General features: G+C 44.5%; 1 pseudogene; it reads left to right on the top strand.

The window, feature by feature from the left end:
• LOC145111003 (uncharacterized) overlaps window positions 1–21,114 on the top strand; it is a 35,152-nt pseudogene extending 14,038 nt beyond the window's left edge.
• The last annotated feature ends 1,035 nt before the right edge of the window (window positions 21,115–22,149 follow it).

Below are 22,149 nucleotides of genomic sequence, written 5' to 3'. Positions count from 1 at the left end.
TTTCTAACTTTACGTGCATGCATGCTAATATGAAGCTCAAATAACCAAAATAAGCTAAAGGAAGAGATCTAAGCTTGGAATGGAAACTTGGCTCAATAAAGGTGGCAACGTTGAGCTTAAGAGGCTCTGGAAAGCTTAGATCTGAAGTCCATTCATCATATTAACTCTTAATTCGACCCTAAGGTCTAGAAAGGGCTCAAAATCAACAAGAGCAAACTTCTCAAGAGATCTAATTGATAATAAGCAAAGATTCGAGCTTGATACCTCAAAGGAGACTGAAATGCAACAAGATATCCGGATCTACTTGCTCCCCTTGAATACTTCTCTTCTCTCTTTTTTCCCAAAATCCCCAAGATGCACTAAAACCTTCACAAGAGAGAAATTACTCCAAAAATGCTCCAAGACGGCTAGGGTTTCGTATGGGACTCTTTGTGGGTGAGGGAGGCTGGTCTTGGGGCACATAAGATGTTTAAATAGGGTGCAAACCCTTGAAATTAGGGTTTCATCCAGACTGGCAGACTCGCTGAGTCCGGGAATATGGACTCGTCGAGTCGCCAACTTAAACTGCGTGCCAATCCCGACTCTACTCGACGAGTTGAGCATCAGACTCGTCGAGTACCTCTTAGGAATGAAAATTACCTTATTTAAATTACATACCAGAATTGGGGCGTGACAACTCTCCCCCACTTATCTTAGACTTCGTCCTCGAAGTCTGCTGCTGCTGGATCTATAAATAACTCCGGATAATGCTCCCTCATTTCCTCCTCGGCCTCCCACGTCCACTCTGAACCCTTCCGGTGCTGCCACTGCACCTTCACTAGCTGGACTACCTTGTTTCTCAAGGTCTTCGTCTTCCGATCCAAGATCGCAACTGGTCTCTCAATATAATTCAAGCTGCTATCAAACTGAATATCCTCCAAGGTTACCACTGCTGACTCGTCCACCAAACACTTCCTCAACTGCGAAACATGGAAAGTGTTGTGGATCTGGATAAGCTCTGCTAGAAGATCCAACCGATAAGCAACCCGACCCACCCGGTCCAAAACCCTAAAAGGACCAATGAACCTGGGGCCCAGCTTGCCCCTCTTCCGGAACCTGATAACACCCTTCCAGGGTGATACCTTCAGGAGGACCATATCGCCCACCTGGAACTCTAAGTCCGAACGCCTCCTGTCGGCGTAACTCTTCTGCCGACTCTGCGTAGTCTGTAGTCTGCTACGGACCTGCTGGATCAACTCTGTGGTCTTGAGCACCACCTCGGTACTCCCGATGACTCGCTGACCGACCTCGCCCTAACAAATCGGGGTCCTACACTTCCTCCCACAGAGCATCTCGAAAGGAGGGCGGTCAATACTAGCGTGGTAACTGTTGTTATACGAAAAGAAGATACGTATCCCAACTGCCACCGAAATCTAGGACACATGCCCGAAGCATGTCCTCGAGAGTTTGAATCATCCTCTCGCTCTGCCCGTCCGTCTGGGGGTGGAAAGCGGTACCGAAATGGAGATGAGTACCCATCTCGTCGTGAAACTGCTTCCAAAACCTGGAAGTAAAACGAACGTCTCGGTCTGATACCACCGAGACAGGCACTCCATGCCGTGCCACTACCTCACGCACATAAATATCAGCTAGCTTTTCGGCCGATATACTCTCCTGAATCGGTATAAAATGCGCGCTCTTGGTCAACCGATCCACTATGACCCAAATCGAATCAACTCCACGTGCGGTCCTGGGAAGCTTAGTGATGAAATCCATAGTGATATCCTCCCATTTCCACACAGGAATGTCTAACGGCTGCATCTTGCCATGGAGCCTCTGATGTTCCGCCTTGACCTTCCTGCAGGTCAGGCATCTCTCCACGTACCAAGCTACGTCCCGCTTCATGCAGGGCCACCAATAATTGGGTCGAAGATCCCTATACATCTTCGTCGCCCCTGGTTGGATGGAAAAACGAGACTTATGAGCCTCGTCCATCAACATCTGCCGTACTCCGCCCCAGTACGGTACCCAAACTCTCCCATGAAGGGTCAACAATCCTCGACTGTCATAATCGAAAGAGGCTACACGGCCCACAATCCTCTCACACTTCTGCCTCTCTTCCTTTAGGCCCTCAACCTGTGCCTCTCTAATCTGCTCCAACAATGAAGTAATCACCGTCATTCTCAGACAAATATCCCTGATCGGGGTTGCTACCGCCTTGCGACTCAGGGCGTCGGCCACTACGTTGGCCTTGCCCGGATGATAAAGGATCTCACAGTCATAATCCTTTACTACGTCTAACCATCGGCGCTGCCTCATGTTCAGATTCGACTGATCCATAAGGTACCTCAAACTCTTATGATCCGTGTAAATGATACAGCGGACCCCATAGAGGTAATGTCTCCAAATCTTGAGGGCGAACACCACTGCCCCAAACTCTAAATCGTGCATCGGATAGTTAGCCTCGTGAGGCTTCAACTGTCCAGAGGCATAAGCTATCACATGCCCTCGCTGCATCAACACTGCTCCCATACCTGTGATCGAAGCATCACAGTAAATTACAAAATCCTCTACTCCCTCTGGCAGGGTGAGGATCGGCGCCTCGCACAATCTGTCTGAGGGTCTCAAATGCTGCCTGCTGCTCAGGCCCCCAGCGGAACACCACCGACTTCTTGGTCAGTCGGGTGAGTGGAACTGCTATCTTGGAGAAATCCTGGATGAATCTCCGATAATACCTTGCCAATCCTAGGAAGCTCCGAATCTCAGATGGAGACCTCGGGACCTCCCACTGCATCACGGCCTCTATCTTGGCCGGATCTACTAGTATACCCTTCTGGTTGACGAGGTGACCAAGGAACTGCACCTCGCGCAACCAGAACTCACACTTAGAGAACTTCGCGAACAGTCTCTCCCTCCTCAACGTCTCTAGCACCTCTCTCAGGTGCTCCTCATGCTGCTCCTGAGTCTTGGAATAAACCAAGATGTCATCAATGAACACTATCAATGACCGATCCAGCATCGGTCTTCATACGCGGTTCATGAGGTCCATGAACGCGGCTGGAGCGTTGGTGAGCCCGAACGGCATCACCACAAACTCATAATGACCATAGCGGGTCCTAAAAGAGGTCTTCTGCACATCCTCATCCCTGACCCGCATCTGGTGATATCCTGACCGTAGATCGATCTTGGAGAACCAAGATGCTCCCTGAAGCTGGTCAAACAAATCATCTATCCTCGGAAGTGGGTAACGGTTCTTCACCGTTACCTTGTTCAGCTCTCGATAATCTATGCACATATGGTGCAACCCATCCTTCTTCCTCACGAACAGGATCGGGGCTCCCCATGGTGAACTACTCGGCCTGATAAAACCCTTATCTAGCAGCTCCTGCAGCTGCGTAGACAACTCCTGCATATCTGGAGGAGCCAACCGATATGGTGCCTTGGCTATCGGAGCCGCACCAGGAACCAGGTCAATCCTGAACTCAACTTGTCTCTCAGGAGGTACTCCAGGCAAATCCTCTGGAAATACATCCCGATAGTCTCGCACTACCGGAACATCGTCCACTGCCGCCTTGCCATTCTCTCAGGTATCTAAAACATAGGCAATATACCCCGCGCAACCCTGCTGGAAGTAGCGCCTTGCTCTCGCTGCTCAACAGAGAATCGGTCCGCGCTGTGGCCTCTCGCCCTGAATCACTAACTCTCCCCCACCGGGAGTGCGAGCCCTCACTAACTGCAGCTCACAATCAATCACTGCCCTATTGGGGCTCAGCCAATCCATACCCACTATAACCTTGTTCCCTCGCAGAGGAATAGGAACCAAGTCTACTAAAAACTGCTCATCGAATAACCGAAGCGAACACCCCTTATGCACTCTCGCGACCCTGACGGTCCTGTCGTCTGCTATCTCCACCTCGAGTGGATAATCCAGCTCCCCCAAACCTCTGCTAAACCTCTTGCTAAGCGCAAGCGAAACAAATGATCAGGTAGCCCCCGAATCAAACAATACTATAGCTGAAATGTCGTTCACTAGGAACGACCCTATATATACAAACATACGCTCATAAGAAACAATCAATATCAATAAAGAGATGAAAGGAAGATACATACCCGTCACCACATCAGGAGTCGCTCGCGCCTCCTCCGCTGTCATCTGAAAAGCTCGACTCTTCGCCACTGGCGCCTCACCCCAGCCCTAATGGCCGTCTGTAATCCTCAAAGTAGCAGGGGCAGGTGCCGCCACCTTCCCTGCTGCTGCCAAACTCGGACACTGGGACTTTTTATGTCCCCTCTGATTGCAATGGAAGCAAATCAGATCAGATACTGTGGTGGTGGTAGCAGTAGCTGCACAATCTCTGCTCATATGTCCGGTCCGGCCGCACTTGTAGCAACCGGCACTACCTGCCTTGCACGCCCCATCGTGCAATCTCCCACACTTGCCACACCAACTGTGGCTCTGCTGTCCTCTAGATCTGTGATCTGATACCTTGGGCTTTTTGCCCGAACTCCCTGTTCCAGATGCCGCCTTTGGCTTCCTCTTCTTCTCCATCTCTAGATCAATCTCTCTCTCGCGAGCCCTCGTAATCATATCATCCAGCGTTTTACAGCTGGACCGGCTCACAAACTGGCGGATATCACTCCGCAACATCTCATGATAACGTGCCTTCTTCATTTCCTCATCAGCTGCATACTGAGGAACGAGAAGAGCCCTCTCCCTAAACTTGGCGGTAATCTCCGCCACTGTCTCAATAGTCTGGGTGAGATCCTGAAACTCCCTGGCTAACTGTTGCACCTCAATGACTGGTGCAAACTCGGCTCTGAACCTGGTAACAAAATCAGTCGAGGTCATCGCATCAAGGGCTGCGTCATCTCCAATGACATGTCCGATCTCCTCCCACCAATCCCGTGCCCTGTCCTTCAGAAGACAGGATGCTAGTCTGACCTTGTCCCCCTCGGGACATCTGCTGGTGCGGAAAGCATTGACGACATCCGCCAACCACCTGGTACTCGCTATGGGGTCCCGTGCCCCATGGTAGTCTGGAGCTCCACATGCTCTGAACTCCCTGAAAGTGAGTGTGCGCGACCCCATCATGGTCGACACCTCAGCACGGAACGTGCTCAACCTCTCGTCCATCAGCTCCAAAATACCCTCCTTGATCGAACCAAAGATCACAGGAGTCTACTCGAGTATGATGCGAGTAATCTCAGAAGAGAGAAACTCCCTAGTCTGCTCATCCATATGCTCGGCCCCCGAGCCTGATCCTGATCCCTCTCCGGCACCTGAACTGCCGACTGCTGGCCTAGGGCGTAAAACCACCATTCTGAAACACATATAGACAAACGTCATAAACACTGATATATCTCGAGGGATCGCTACTACTACAAGTTTCCTGGTCTCATCTCAGCCTTCCTCGATTCAAGTACGGATCCTCTGCTTTCAGTAGTACGGGCCCATACTACCTTCCACATCTATCCGTACTTTCCTCAAGTACTGCCTCGACTCCACCAAGTCACTTCTACTGCTACTGATCTCTGCTACTCTCATCCTAGGCTTGCCCTAGGGAAATCTCTGACTCCACCCAAATCCAGTCCTCAGCTACTGAAGGCCTCCTTGTAATGCCAATTAGCCATCACCTGAACACCATCACATGTGACGAGGCTCAGATAATCCTTCGAGTAAAAGACTCGTCCCTACAACGGTTAGACTCAAACAAGAGCTGCGCAATAGGGCCAAATCCAGCACTCTGAGATTATTCAACCCTGATTACATGTGACATGACGTATTCACCTAATGGCTAACTCCCATCACTCCGAGTCCTACAAAGCACGAAGCAAGCATCATTCGGACACAGGAAACTACTCAAGCAAATCTATCCTCATCACGAGAAACTGTACTAGCATACAATGCTAAGCTCATACTATCAGGCATAACCTAAACAGGCTATCCTATTGGCTGTCTATTCAATACTAGCATGCAATTCTCAATAAGCTGAAACACATATAACAGTCACATAAGGCATCCTCCTAGATCCTTAGTCCTATTCTAGCATGTTGTTCTACTGAAACTGGAACTGATAATTATAACATAAACTTGTATGGGTAATTTGGGAGTACTTTACTTGAGCTCGGTTGATCGCATGCACCACACCCTTTTCCTTTTCTCAAAACTCTTTTCTTTTTAAGTATCTTTTTCAAAAATTCTTTCGAAAACATTTTTCTTTTGAAAATCTTTTACCATTTCCTTAGTTTGAGTCCAGTCATACTCAAAAGTGTGCCTGAATCCCTCAAACCAAGGCTCTGATACCAACTTGTAACATGCCAAAAATACAGCCTAAAAATTTCGTTTGAAAACATTACCAAAACCATATATCCAATATCATATAAGAAAAACCATAAGTCGTGTATCTCAAAATCTCATGTCAATCACTGTATCAAAAACTGAATAATAAAAATATTAGAGTCTCAAATGCTCCCAGGCTAAAACTGAAACTGCGGTGTGTGCGATGCCATCATCCCGAGCTCTTCCCTTTGCTAGCGGAAGTACCTGAAACCAAAACTGAAACTGTAAGCACGAAGCTTAGTGAGCTCCCCCAAACTACCACATACCATACAATAACACATAAAGCACATATTGGGCCTTGCTCACTGCATCGGACAGAGGTCCGGACTAACTTGGGCCTTGCCCACTGCATCGGACCGAAGTCCGGACCAACTGGTGCCTTGCCCCCTGCATCGGACCGAAGTCCGGACTAACTGGGGCCTTGCCCCCTGCATCCGACCGAAGTTCGGACTAACTGGGGCCTTACCCCCTAAATCGGACCGAAGTCCGGACTAACTGGGGCCTTGCCCCCTGCATCGGACCGAAGTCCGGACTAACTGAACATAGCATAATATAGCATATAACATAAACACATATACTGCATACTGCATCGGACCGCAGTCCGGACTAACTAACACATGAACATGCCTGAATCACAAAGACATGAAGCATACTGAACTACTGCATCGGACCGGAGTCCGGAACTACTGCTATCTAAACGGGCCGGTATTGTGGCCGTAGACCCGTTCCAACTGGAAGGAAACTCACCTCGTAACGCTGGCTGCTGAGATGCTAAATCTGAAGCTGGCTGACTGCTGCTCCGGAACTCCCCGGCTACACATCCCAAAAACACTAGATCAGATACTGATAACTGCCCTCAGGGTAAAATGACTATTTTACCCCTGGTCAAAGTCAACCTTCTGGCCAAAGTCAACTCTCAGTTGACCTGACTCGCCGAGTTGGGCCGCCAACTCGCCGAGTCCCTGTCCTTATTTCCCAAACCTCTATACGCTTCTACTCGTCGAGTTTGGCAAAGGCTCGACGAGTTCCTCTTCGATACTAACATCTAGTTCATCTTCATCTGACTCGCCGAGTTGTATGAACAACTCGTCGAGTCCTCTTTCATCCTATGAATGAGATCAGTCCTTGACTCGTCGAGTTGTATGAACAACTCGTCGAGTCCCTCCACTACTAGATCTGAGCCTTAACTCACCGAGTCCATTATCTACTCACTGATTCCACCTTAAACTCTCAAATGGGGGAAAAATTGGGGACTCGCGACTCGACTCGTCGAGTTTGAAGAACGACTCGCCGAGTCCCAAGCATGACATTACTAACAGTCGATTCTGCTCGAATCCAGTGCATTCCATTCATAGATCTGGGCCCCTAGGGCTGGTTTTTCACGTAAAGTTTCTAACTTTACGTGCATGCATGCTAATATGAAGCTCAAATACCCAAAATAAGCTAAAGGAAGAGACCTAAGCTTGGAATGGAAACTTGGCTCAATAAAGGTGGGAACCTTGAGCTTAAGAGGCTCTGGAAAGCTTAGATCTGAAGTCCATTCATCATATTAACTCTTAATTCGACCCTAAGGTCTAGAAAGGGCTCAAAATCAACAAGAGCAAACTTCTCAAGAGATCTAATTGATAATAAGCTAAGATTCGAGCTCGATACCTCAAAGGAGACTGAAATGCAACAAGATATCCGGATCTACTTGCTCCCCTTGAATACTTCTCTTCTCTCTTCTTTCCCAAAATCCCCAAGATGCACTAAAACCTTAACAAGAGAGAAATTACTCCAAAAATGTTCCAAGACGGCTAGGGTTTCGTATGGGACTCTTTGTGGGTGAGGGAGGCTGGTCTTGGGGCACATAAGATGTTTAAATAGGGTGCAAACCCTTGAAATTAGGGTTTCATCCAGACTGGCAGACTCGCCGAGTCCGGGAATATGGACAAGTCGAGTCGCCAACTTAAACCGCGTGCCAATCCCGACTCTACTCGACGAGTTCAGCATCGGACTCGTCGAGTACCTCTTAGGAATGAAAATTACCTTATTTAAATTACATACCAGAATTGGGGCGTTACAAACTTGTAACATGCCAAAAATACAGCCTAAAAATTTCGTTTGAAAACATTACCAAAACCATATATCCAATATCATATAAGAAAAACCATAAGTCGTGTATCTCAAAATCTCATGTCAATCACTGTATCAAAAACTGAATAATAAAAATATCAGAGTCTCAAATGCTCCCAGGCTAAAACTGAAACTGCGGTGTGTGCGATGCCATCATCCCGAGCTCTTCCCTTTGCTAGCGGAAGTACCTGAAACCAAAACTGAAACTGTAAGCACGAAGCTTAGTGAGCTCCCCCAAACTACCACATACCATACAATAACACATAAAGCACATATTGGGCCTTGCCCACTGCATCGGACCGAGGTCCCGACTAACTTGGGCCTTGCCCACTACATCGGACCGAAGTCCGGACCAACTGGTGCCTTGCCCCCTGCATCGGACCGAAGTCCGGACTAACTGGGGCCTTGCCCCCTGCATCAGACCGAAGTCCGGACTAACTGAGGCCTTGCCCTCTGCATCGGACCGAAGTCCGGAATAACTTGGGCCTTGCCCCCTGCATTGGACCGAAGTCCAGACTAACTGAACATATCATAACATAGCATATTACATAATCACATATACTGCATACTGCATCGGTCCGCAGTCCGGACTAACTAACACATGAACATGCCTGAATCACAAAGACATGAAGCGTACTGAACTACTGCATCGGACCGGAGTCCGGAACTACTGCTATCTAAACGGGCCGGCATTATGGCCGTAGACCCGTTCCTACTGGAAGGAAACTCACCTCGTAACGCTGGCTGCTGAGATGCTAAATCTGAAGCTGGCTGACTGCTGCTCCGGAACTCCCCGGCTACACATCCCAAAAACACTAGATCAGATACTGATAACTGCCCTCAGGGTAAAATGACTATTTTACCCCTGGTCAAAGTCAACCTTCTGGCCAAAGTCAACTCTCAGTTGACCTGACTCGCCGAGTTAGGCCGCCAACTCGCAGAGTCCCTGTCCTTATTTCCCAAACCTCTATACGCTTCTACTCGTCGAGTTTGGCAAAGGCTCGACGAGTTCCTCTTCGATACTAACATCTAGTTCATCTTCATCTGACTCGCCGAGTTGTATGAACAACTCGTCGAGTCCTCCTTCATCCTATGAATGAGATCATTCCTTGACTCGTCGAGTTGTATGAACAACTCATCGAGTCCCTCCACTACTAGATCTGAGCCTTAACTCACCGAATCCATTATCTACTCACTGATTCCACCTTAAACTCTCAAATGGGGAAAAATTGGGGACTCGCGACTCGACTCGTCGAGTTTGAAGAACGACTCGCCGAGTCCCAAGCATGACATTACTAACAGTCGATTCTGCTCGAATCCAGTGCATTCCATTCATAGATCTGGGCCCCTAGGGCTGGTATTTCACATAAAGTTTCTAACTTTACGTGCATGCATGCTAATATGAAGCTCAAATAACCAAAATAAGCTAAAGGAAGAGATCTAAGCTGGGAATGGAAACTTGGCTCAATAAAGGTGGCAACCTTGAGCTTAAGAGGCTCTGGAAAGCTTAGATTTGAAGTCCATTCATCATATTAACTCTTAACTCGACCCTAAGGTCTAGAAAGGGCTCAAAATCAACAAGAGCAAACTTCTCAAGAGATCTAATTGATAATAAGCTAAGATTCGAGCTCGATACCTCAAAGGAGACTGAAATGCAACAAGATATCCGGATCTACTTGCTCCCCTTGAATACTTCTCTTCTCTCTTCTTTCCCAAAATCCCCAAGATGCACTAAAACCTTAACAAGAGAGAAATTACTCCAAAAATGTTCCAAGACGGCTAGGGTTTCGTATGGGACTCTTTGTGGGTGAGGGAGGCTGGTCTTGGGGCACATAAGATGTTTAAATAGGGTGCAAACCCTTGAAATTAGGGTTTCATCCAGACTGGCAGACTCGCCGAGTCCGGGAATATGGACAAGTCGAGTCGCCAACTTAAACCGCGTGCCAATCCCGACTCTACTCGACGAGTTCAGCATCGGACTCGTCGAGTACCTCTTAGGAATGAAAATTACCTTATTTAAATTACATACCAGAATTGGGGCGTTACAAACTTGTAACATGCCAAAAATACAGCCTAAAAATTTCGTTTGAAAACATTACCAAAACCATATATCCAATATCATATAAGAAAAACCATAAGTCGTGTATCTCAAAATCTCATGTCAATCACTGTATCAAAAACTGAATAATAAAAATATCAGAGTCTCAAATGCTCCCAGGCTAAAACTGAAACTGCGGTGTGTGCGATGCCATCATCCCGAGCTCTTCCCTTTTCTAGCGGTAGTACCTGAAACCAAAACTGAAACTGTAAGCACGAAGCTTAGTGAGCTCCCCCAAACTACCACATACCATACAATAACACATAAAGCACATACTGGGCCTTGCCCACTGCATCGGACCGAGGTCCGGACTAACTTGGGCCTTGCCCACTGCATCAGACCGAAGTCTGGACTAACTGGGGCCTTGCCCCCTGCATCGGACCGAAGTCCGGACTAACTGGGGCCTTGCCCCCTGCATCGGACCGAAGTCCGGACTAACTGGGGCCTTGCCCCTGCATCGGACCGAAGTCCGTACTAACTGGGGCCTTGCCCCCTGCATCGGAACGAAGTCCGGACTAACTGAACATAGCATAACATAGCATATAACATAAACACATATACTGCATACTCCATCGGACCGCAGTGCGGACTAACTAACACATGAACATGCCTGAATCACAAAGACATCAAGTATACTGAACTACTGCATCGGACCGGAGTCCGGAACTACTGCTATCTAAACGGGTCGGCATTGTAGCCGTAGACTCGTTCCTACTGGAAGGAAACTCCCCTCGTAACGCTAGCTGCTGAGATGCTAAATCTGAAGCTGGCTGACTGCTGCTCCGGAACTCCCCGGCTACACATCCCAAAAACACTAGATCAGATACTGATAACTGCCCTCAGGGTAAAATGACTATTTTACCCCTGGTCAAAGTCAAACTTTTGGCCAAAGTCAACTCTCAGTTGACCTGACTCGTCGAGTTGGGCCGCCAACTCGCCGATTCCCTGTCCTTATTTCCCAAACCTCTATACGCTTCTACTCGTCGAGTTTAGCAAAGGCTCGACGAGTTCCTCTTCGATACTAACATCTAGTTCATCTTCATCTGACTCGCCGAGTTGTATGAACAACTCGTCGAGTCCTCCTTCATCCTATGAATGAGATCGGTCCTTGACTCGTCGAGTTGTATGAACAACTCGTCGACTCCCTCCACTACTAGATCTGAGCCTTAACTCAACGAGTCCATTATCTACTCACTGATTCCACCTTAAACTCTCAAATGGGGGAAAATTGGGGACTCGTGACTCGACTCGTCGAGTTTGAAGAACGACTCGCCGAGTCCCAAGCATGACATTACTAACAGTCGATTCTGCTCGAATCCAGTGCATTCCATTCATAGATCTGGGCCCCTAGGGCTGGTTTTTCACGTAAAGTTTCTAACTTTACGTGCATGCATGCTAATATGAAGCTCAAATACCCAAAATAAGCTAAAGGAAGAGATCTAAGCTTGGAATGGAAACTTGGCTCAATAAAGGTGGCAACCTTGAGCTTAAGAGGCTCTGGAAAGCTTAGATCTGAAGTCCATTCATCATATTAACTCTTAATTCGACCCTAAGGTCTAGAAAGGGCTCAAAATCAACAAGAGCAAACTTCTCAAGAGATCTAATTGATAATAAGCAAAGATTCGAGCTTGATACCTCAAAGGAGACTGAAGTACAACAAGAAATCTGGATCTACTTGCTCCCCTTGAATACTTCTCTTCTCTCTTCTTTCCCAAAATCCCCAAGATGCACTAAAACTTTAACAAGAGAGAAATTACTCCAAAAATGCTCCAAGACGGATAGGGTTTCGTATGGGACTCTTTGTGGGTGAGGGAGGCTGGTCTTGGGGCACATAAGATGTTTAAATAGGGTGCAAACCCTTGAAATTAGGGTTTCATCCAGACTGGCAGACTCGCCGAGTCCGGGAATATGGACTCGTCGAGTCGCCAACTTAAACCGCGTGCCAATCCCAACTCTACTCGACGAGTTGAGCGTCGGACTCATCGAGTACCTCTTAGGAATGAAAATTACCTTATTTAAATTACATACCAGAATTGGGGCGTTACATGGTGATAGCCAGGGTTTTCATGTAAAAGGGTTTTTCATTCAAAACAACAATATACAACACATCTAGTGGTAACCAGGCATATGAAATAATACATTATGGGATACTGTAACAAAAACACACATGTTAGAAAACATTGGATTTTGTTAGAAACATACAAACATTCTCATTGACTTATAAACAGGTTTTCATTACAAAAACATGCTTATGAACTCACCAACTTAATGCTGATACTCTTTCAAAACCGCTTGTATTCTCAGGAAATCAGTAGACAGGTACCCCACAGGCTTTTGAGAAGACGGAGTGTATAGAGTCACGTCTTTATATTTTTGTTGGGTCAAAAATATGGTTTATACTTTGCTTTTCTAAGAAATTGTATTTTTCTGTAATGTGTTGTGAGTTTACGACCGTAAACTGAGTTTACGGCCGTAATCACGTTTACGACCGTAAACAGAGTTTACGGCCGTAAACACGTTTACGGCCGTAAACCCATTTTGCGGCCCAGTCGAGTATATATAGGGGTGAGGGGTGTGAGGAATGGATTGATGATGGATGAACACTAGAGGAACTTAAGTGTGTGCATTTGAAGGTGTTCTAGAGAGAGAAAGAGAGTGTGTGTTAGTGTGTGTGAATCTTGTATCTGGATCTTCATTCATATCAATACATACAAGATTCATCATATTCTTCTTCTCCTTCTCTTCTATTTGATCTGACATCATCCGTTTGATTGGGATTCCGCACCATCAAACGGATCTGATTGATACACAAGCAAATTAGGGACCTTACAATTGGTATCAGAGCCTGGTTTGTATCACTCATTTTTGTCAGATCTGGAGCTTATTTGATCTTATTTTTGAAGGATTCTTGCGTTTTTGGATAGATCGTGGAAAAATAAGGGGGGTTTGTTCTTTGCGTTTTTCGTAAAAACGAGTTTTTGATCGAGTTTTGGAGGAAAAAGGGTGAAAAAACGCTGTTTTTCGTTAAGAACAGCGATTTCTGGAGAGTTTACGGTTCTTGAAGAGTTTACGGTCTTTGAAGGGTTTACGGTCCGGAGTTTACGGCCGTAAACGGGTTTACGGTCGCCGGTTGCGGCTCGGCTCGGCGGTTTACGGCTCGAATCGTCTGCGGCTCGGCTCGGAATACAGCTTGGTGGATCGCGGCTTGGAGGACTGATCGGCTCGGCTCGGCAGCATCAGTGGGATTCAGGCTTAGCCAACTCGGAATACGGCTTCAATAAAAAGGGACGCGAGGTTTGGGGTGCCGGGGATCGAACCCGGGACCTCCAGGTGATTACCACAGCGCGCTTAGCCAACTCGACCAACCGATCATTTGTTTCAATCCATCGAAATTTTAATCTTAACCTCTCCCTGTCGCTTCCAGATTTCGCATTTTGTCATTTTTAACCCAAAAAATTCAAAAATTTTATTTTTAAAATCCATTTTCAACCAAAAATTTTAGTTTTTAAATTTTGACTTTTATTTTTGACTTTTTACTTTTTGTTTTGACTTTGACTTTAAAGTTTAACCTTTGACTTTAAACTTTGACCTTCTTGTTTGACTTTTAAAATTTCAAATTTAGCTTTTCGGTTTGACTTTTAAGTTTGACTTTTCAAGTTTGACTTTTGAGTTTGACTTTTTAAATTTGACTTTTAAGGTTGACTTTTGAGGTTTATAGTCAAAGGGCTTTTTTTTTAAATTTAAGTTTGACTTTTAAGTTCTAGTTGTGCTTTTAATAGTTTTTGAAGTTTTCGAGGGAATTGAAGACATGAAAGAGAGTAGTCAGGAGATGTTAAGACAAAATTTCAACATGTTCGATTATATCCCTGGAGAAACCCTGGAAGCTCAGTTGCAGCGTTTTACCACACTCACTTCTGAGATGAATACAGCTGGGATCTTCTTGACCAAATCTGAGATAAACAAAAAGCTATTGAATGCACTTCCGAAATCATGGGATATGAACGTGGCTGACATCAAGAAGACAAAAGATCTCAATCGTCTTAGTCTTGCTGCTGTAATTGAAGAACTTGACGCTTTGAATTGTCGAAAAACAATGAGTTCCACAAACCTTCCGGTCAATGAAGTTTCTTGTTCTCAATCATGTGAAGTTTCATGTTCTCAATCATGTGAAGCCACGATTAAACTTCTTCGTGAACATAATGATTTATTAAAAAGAGAAGTTGAGGACCTGAGATATGAAGGTTATCAACTCAGGAAAGGACAGAAACCCCTAAAAGCCCAGTTAGAAACAAAAATAAAGGACTTTAGGAAGCTTCAGGAAGAATTCAGCAACAAGTGTGAAAATTATGACTATATTAAGAGACAACTTGATGCTGTAACCGAAGAACTTGACGCCTTGAAAATTAAGTGTGGAAAAACTGATGTTAGTTTCAAAAATTATACTGCGTCAAGTAAGACAGTCGACTCCTTATTTGAAACCCAATTAAAATTCAAAGATAATCAAAACAAGGGTCTAGGGTATGATAGTGTTCCTCCACCTTTCAGTCATAACTACACATCCATCCCTTCGATACAGGAAGAAATTGATAGTGAGGCACATCTTCAATATGGCAAACCAGCTGGTTTTGTATCAGGAGGCATTATTAATGTTGATAATCCTGATGCTCCTGATGTTTCTGTTACATGTGCTGGTAAAGTAGTAGAGGATGAGAACAAGGAGAACACCATTGAACAAACCAACATCTCCTTGATCTCTGAATCGGTTGCTTCAAACTCAGTTGCTTCTGATCAACTTGCTGTTCAGAAATACAGGCCACCAATTCCAGTGAAACAGAGTGCCTGTTGTAACTGTGCGAAAAACAAGAGACAAGGCAAGGATACGCCACCAGGGGCAGGAAGAAACAATTTCCTAGTGAAGAAAAGGACTTGCTTTCACTGTGGAACACCTGGACACATTGCCATACATTGTCCAAATAGCGCATACGTTCCCTACTATGCACAAGGCTGGCAGAACGCGCCAAGAGGGAGATACTTCAAAAGAAACCCCTCAAGGTCACGTTCAGACCATGATGACTGGAACGTGCAGAAGGTCAATAATCAAACCCACAAGGACAAGAAGGGAATGCCGGCCAAGAAGCCAAATCCAAGAGATGCTCCCGTGAAGCCAAAATCAAAGTCATCTCAACGGCCGACATCAAGATCAAAAGCAAGTACTGAGCCACCCATCAGATCGAAAAAGAAATGGGTTAAACCCAACTACAAATGGGTTCCAAAGGCTCACTCTCCCAAATCAACTAATGACTATAATATTTCTTCATCTTCTGTTTGTGATAAACAGGATATGTCATGGGAGAGAGTACCGTGCAAGGATGACAAAGGTCGACCCAGTTTCAAAATGGACTGGGTTCCAAAGACCAACTGATCCCGCTCTGTGTCGGAGTAGCTATGGAGGCATATCATCAGACTTCGGTTTGTTGGTAGTGGCTGTTCCTGGCACATGATAGGAGACATCTCTCAACTGTACAACACTCAGAACATTGTCTGGGAGTATGTGTCCTTTGCGGGAAAGGAAGAAAAGAAGGGATCACACATGGGGTTAGTGCTTAATGACATGAAGAATTTTTGGATCTGTTCTGAGATTATGCGTGCTGTTCTCAGACCTTCTGGATGCAAATTCAATCGGTGACTTACGGTTTGAGTTTTCCTCTCTATACTCCTGAGTTTTTTCTTAAGCTGATTCGCTTTAAAGACTAATTTTTGTTTTAGGATAGTTTAAATTTGCGCATTTACTTTCGTTTCTCTCTTATGCACAAATTTAGGGGGAGAAATAAAAACAAAACAAAAAATTAGAAAGTTTTAAACAAAATCCAAAAACATTAGAAAATCCAAAAAATCCAAAAATATGTTGGTTGATGAAATGAGTTTGAGTGAGATGTTTTGGGAAGTGATATTATCTAGTGATAACAGGCAATCTGAGTCTGCGTAACGTACCCAAAGTTGAAGGGTCTATGCTCTGGGTTTGATGCGCTGGTAGGCACGAAAGATTATAAATGAACTTGACTAGGCATTAATGAACTTAAGGAATTCATAGACTTGACAAATTTTGACCTAGTGAAATCCGTTTAGCCTGACAATACGACGCTTTGATAGGTTGAGCAGGGAGATATATATGGGAATCTACTCGTCACATTAAATGAACCCATACTTGGAACCGTGGATTAACTTTTCCTCGATGTGCGGATTTTGTCCTTAATTCCGGTATTGATGGGGCGACTGGTAAATTCCGATGAGTTAGGTCTGTAGAAAATTGTTTTCTTTCTCTTCTTATCTGTCAGTCATATGTTGCCTCCTTTACGTGATTGGAAGAGATCTGACCTGGACTGTAACATATGCAAATCTATTTCTCTGCAAATTATATCTATGAAATTCCTCCTATCTGTTAGCCATATGCTGTCTCCTTTGCGTGACTCACAATCCGACCTGGTACACAGCATATGCAACCTTCTACTTCTCAATCCCTCTAAAATTATAATTAACAATAATCTGAATCTATCTTCTCTCTTAATGATTGTCTGCTCACCCGATGTAAGGAGTACTCTGGAAGTCCTTGATTACTGGGGCATATCAGGAAGCGGGAAACATGTTCCAGTATAATTAAATTTGAACACTCAAAGATTGTCTATAGATCTCGCTACTTAATTTAGGTGGACAACAATATCCCTGGTCGTCGTCAGCTGAATGGTCCTTAAGATATAGTATCTAGGAACTTAAGCTCACCTGTCTTGTAACAAATAGTAATGTCCAAAATCTGTCACAATTTTTCGTGTTTAAGTGGACAACAATACCGGCGATCGACCAGACAAAGACGTGAAGATAAAAGGTACCGAAAAGTGGATAAAGGCTGTCTAAAAACTTTGATCCCAAATCATTCTTAAAGTTAGATATCATTTTATTTTTGTTAAATTTGTTCAAAGTTTCTTCTAATTTAAATATTAGGGGAGAATTAAGAATTTTGAAAACCAAACAAAAATCAAAAAATTAAAAAGCCAAAAATAGTGTTATTTCTGTTTTATTTCTTTTTCAGAAAATATGAAAAATCCAAAAATATTGTGTGCTAAATTTTTCTTTTAGTTTTGTTTTGTCTTGAAAAGTGATTTCAGGTATACATAAGACTCATGGAGTTTGTGTTGAAAATTTCTGAGCCAAAGCCTCGTCCGTTAGTATCGAAGAATTCTCATTCGAAGGAGCAAGAAATGAAGATTATTCTTTCGACATTCAATCTTTCAACTCCAGAAGCAAGGTGAAGCTGCACTTGAAGATAATGTGTCGGATTGCATAGAAGCCTCCTCAATCAGTCTGCTGCTATCTTAAACCTACTTAAGTGATCCAGAAGATTAGTTCTCTCTGATGTTCTCTCTGAAGATTCTCAAGCTGAAAGCGCTATCTTTCAAGAATCTTATCAAGAAGCCTCCTCACCCAACGTGCGTTCAATGCCAAATTCTGAAGAAAAGCCCAACTGCTCAAGATGAAGTCATTCATGGAAGATTCATATGTTCATCTTGATGCTGTGAAGAATTCGAAGATTAAAGCTGAAGCCAAGCTCCCAATGAAGATTATGAAGAAAAGCCAGCTAAGTTTTAGGGGGAGCTTGTTGGGTCAATTAAGAAAAGAAAAGAAAGCTATAAACCAAGGGGGAGATTGTTGGGTCAAAAATATGGTTTATACTTTGCTTTTCTAAGAAATTGTATTTTTCTGTAATGTGTTGTGAGTTTACGGCCGTAATCACGTTTACGACCGTAAACACGTTTACGGCCGTAAACCCATTTTGCGGCCCAGTCGAGTATATATAGGGGTGAGGGGTGTGAGGAATGGATTGATGATGGATGAACACTAGAGGAGCTTAAGTGTGTGCATTTGAAGGTGTTCTAGAGAGAGAAAGAGAGAGAGAAGAGAGTGTGTGTTAGTGTGTGTGAATCTTGTATCCGGATCTTCATTCATATCAATACATACAAGATTCATCATATTCTTCTTCTCCTTCTCTTCTATTTGATCTGACATCATCCGTTTGATTGGGATTCCGCACCATCAAACGGATCTGATTGATACACAAGCAAATTAGGGACCTTACAATTTTTCGACTTTTGATGTATATAAATATGAATCAAACAGATGTAAATACCCTTTTATATATTCAATGTAATGGTTGTGTTTACTTTGATTACTATGATGTAACTGTTGTGATACTATACATGACGTCCTCCACCCCCGAACGTTTCCGCCATTCCGGTTTGGGGGTGTGACACCATTCCTTCCAGTCGCCGCCATGAACGAAGATGCGCCAGCAGCACCTGCTTGGTTGAGTCCGACCACTTTGCTACGCCTCCTCTACTTTGTCGCCGAGCACCACTGCCACAGCCCCTGCTGCCGGTGACACCGTGAACGGCCAGGAGGACCACCGAGACTGGAGTAGAGCTGTGAACAGCGAAGAATAGGCTGCCAACAGTCATAATATTCCTGTAATACCATCTTCCACCTCTCTCTTCTCTCATCCGTCCCATTTGTACGTGTGCAATGTCAGATGCGCCACTGCTACCGCCGGTGGCTTTTGGCCTCCATTTACACGACATTCTGGCGGCGTCAGCTGCATGGAAGGTGGCTAAGTGGATGTATGACCGGAATATAGGTTGATTCCGGTGTTGTTGTTGTTGTATGAGTTGCTTTAGGCCGGAAAACCCACCACCACCACTGCCACCATTTCTGCCGCCACCAGCCACCATGAAAGGTGGTTGTGTGCGTGTTATTGTGTGTGAGAGTGTGTGTTTTGTGGTTGTGAAGCTGTATATGCGATTTTTGCCAGGAACCACCACCACCACCTCAAGGTGGTGGCTGTCGCCGCCTACCGTCGTGAGCCGCTGCCGACCACCACTTCCTGAGGTGGCAGTGGATGGTGCTCGGCCTAGTGAAACCCTAATTGGCCCAATTGCTTAACTTTGGACTGGGCTGGTTCGTCGTTGGGCTTGAAAACCCTAATTTTAGAGAATGTTGGTTTGGACCTATTGGGACCCGCGTGTGGACCAGTGGACAAAAGTTATGACCTATGTTGACTTCATTGTATGATGGCTTAATGGAATAATGGACTTAATGAGTTAAGTCCTAATTCGGTTAAGTGAGAAACACTTAACCCTAATCGTCATTTTATGTAAAAACCCTAATCTTGTTTGGGCCTTAAGTTGGGCCTTCCTATTGGGTTTTGGTAACTGGGCCAATAATGGGCCATCCAAGAATAATCAAATGGACTAGAATATTTAGATGGGCTTCAGGGTAAGGCCCATATGAAGGTTTGGGCCCAATTTAGAAAATTGGGCCATAGATGGGCCATAATTGGGCCTTTATGATTATGAGATATTGGGCCATTAGAAATGCCAAATGTTTGGACTGGACTAAATGGTTGGGTCTTAGAATAAGACCATGTAAAGGTTTGGGCTCAATTTGGAAAATTAGGCCATATGTTGGGCTTTGACTCATAGTTGACTTTTGGGCCTTTGGATTGGGCCTTGGGCTTGAGTAAAGCTAAGTTAGGGGTAAAGTAGTATTTACCCCAAGTATGTACTTATGGTTATGTGTTGGAACCCAATTATTAATTGGGTGTTATTTTGATGTTGACAGATCGAGAATCTGTCATCCAGCAGCTAGAGTTTTCGTCTGCGAGACTTCAGCAGTGTGAGGTGAGTTACCTTCCAGTAGAAGTGGGTCTACAGCCACAATGTCGGACCACTAGTAGGAGTTGTTTGATTAGATGATTGGCTTTGTGATAATTATCTAGGTTTGCTACTACCTGATATGTTATATGTGCTAGCATGATATGATGTTGTGTGATAGTGGTAGTAGGGGGAGTAGTCCCCGTGTCACGGTCGTAAGGACCGAAGGGTAGGTCGGGTACCCCATAATTGCCTGGCAGTATGTTTATGCTATGTTATTATATGGTAGTAGTAGTAGGGGTGAAATAGTCCTCGTAGCCGGTTCAGATGAATCGGAGGGTAGGTCGAGCACCCCAGAATGGCTTGACATGGGTAGGTCAGGCACCCCATAATTGACTGGCAGGGTAGGTCGAGCACCCTAGAATGGCTTGACATGGGTAGGTCAGGCACCCCAGAATCGTCTGGCAGTATGTTATTGTATGGTGTGTGGTATGATGGGGGAACTCACTAAGCTTCGTGCTTACAGTTTACAATTTTGGTTTTAGGCACATTGTTTCAAAGGAAAGGAGCCGGCTTGATCGCAGCGCATCACACTATGTTTTCCGCATAAGAGATCTTGGGATTACACTCTGATATTGTTTTATGATAATATGTTTTGATTATTGACACTTTGGTTTTGACATGATATATTATTATGAAGGTTTTTATATTGTTGGTTTTATATGATAACTTAATTAAAATGAAATTTTTGGTCTTGAATTTTGGGATGTTACAGGAAGTATCAGATGGAGATGCCGAGATACAATAGTATTGAGCCGTACCCACATATGACTGAAAGCTCCCCCTCCATGCCCCCAAATTACTCCAGACCCAAGTATTGTTGAACCTACTTAATACCCATCACTCTTAAGTCTTAAGTCTTAAGTCTTAAGTAGAGTATAGTAGGGCAAATTTACAACATGCTGTCGTATTGTATATATTGATGGATTTTGGCATGTTAAGTAGAAGATTATTGTAGGGATCAAAACTTGGTGCATAAAATTTATGATCATGTTCATGTATATAAAATTCTGCTTCTCTCATCTCTACTATTTTCTTTGCTTGTTTTAGATAGCGGGCGGGAAAGAATATATATATATATATATATATATATATATATATATATATATATATATATATATATATATATATATATATATACCACAAGACCTACGCAACTAAGCAGTCAGAGATCACGATGGACATAAGCATCAACAACCCCAAACACCTCATCAATGATTGTCTCATGTAGGATGTCGTGAGAAAAATCCAAGGTTGTAGAAATCGCTCGACGTAGGCTAAGCGGTGGACTGGTGTGACAACCCAAAATTTCTATCTTGTAAAGTCCTTCAACTCAATCAAAGTCAGACTTGTTTCTGCTATCTTTTAGCATTGTTTAGGGTCTGTTTGAGCGTTCTAAGCCTAGTACATCCAAGGAATGAATGTTAGGAAGTATCTGCTGAAGCCCCTACTAGTTCTTCATTTTCACCAAGAACACCTACTAGTTCTTGGACCGTGAACCCCCTCCCAAGCTTCAAAAACGTGAGTATATCTTCTATCTCATAGTTAGGCTTGTTAAACTCTTGATTTCCTAGCCTTTAATCATCTTAATGCATAAACTGCAAGAGTTTACGGCCAGGAGCATCTCCCTTGGCCGTAAACCCTTGTTAAGGCTACTAGTTGGCCATGAACTCTTCTTAAGGCTAGGAATGGGTCTAGAACACTTCCTTGTTACTTGAAAGTCCTTAAAATCACTTTTTGGCACATGACTTCACGAGTTTACGGCCGTAAACTCTGAGGGTCGTAAACCCTATAGCCGTAAACACATAGGGCTATAATCCCTATGGTCATAAACTCATAGGGCTGTAAACCTTATGGTC

Source organism: Lactuca virosa, chromosome 5 (genome assembly GCF_052849685.1).
Source record: "Lactuca virosa cultivar CGN04683 chromosome 5, Lactuca_virosa_CGN04683_v6, whole genome shotgun sequence".
Classification (NCBI taxonomy): domain Eukaryota; kingdom Viridiplantae; phylum Streptophyta; class Magnoliopsida; order Asterales; family Asteraceae; genus Lactuca; species Lactuca virosa.
Note: the sequence above shows the minus strand (reverse complement) of the source record. Positions and strands in the feature narration are given on the sequence as shown.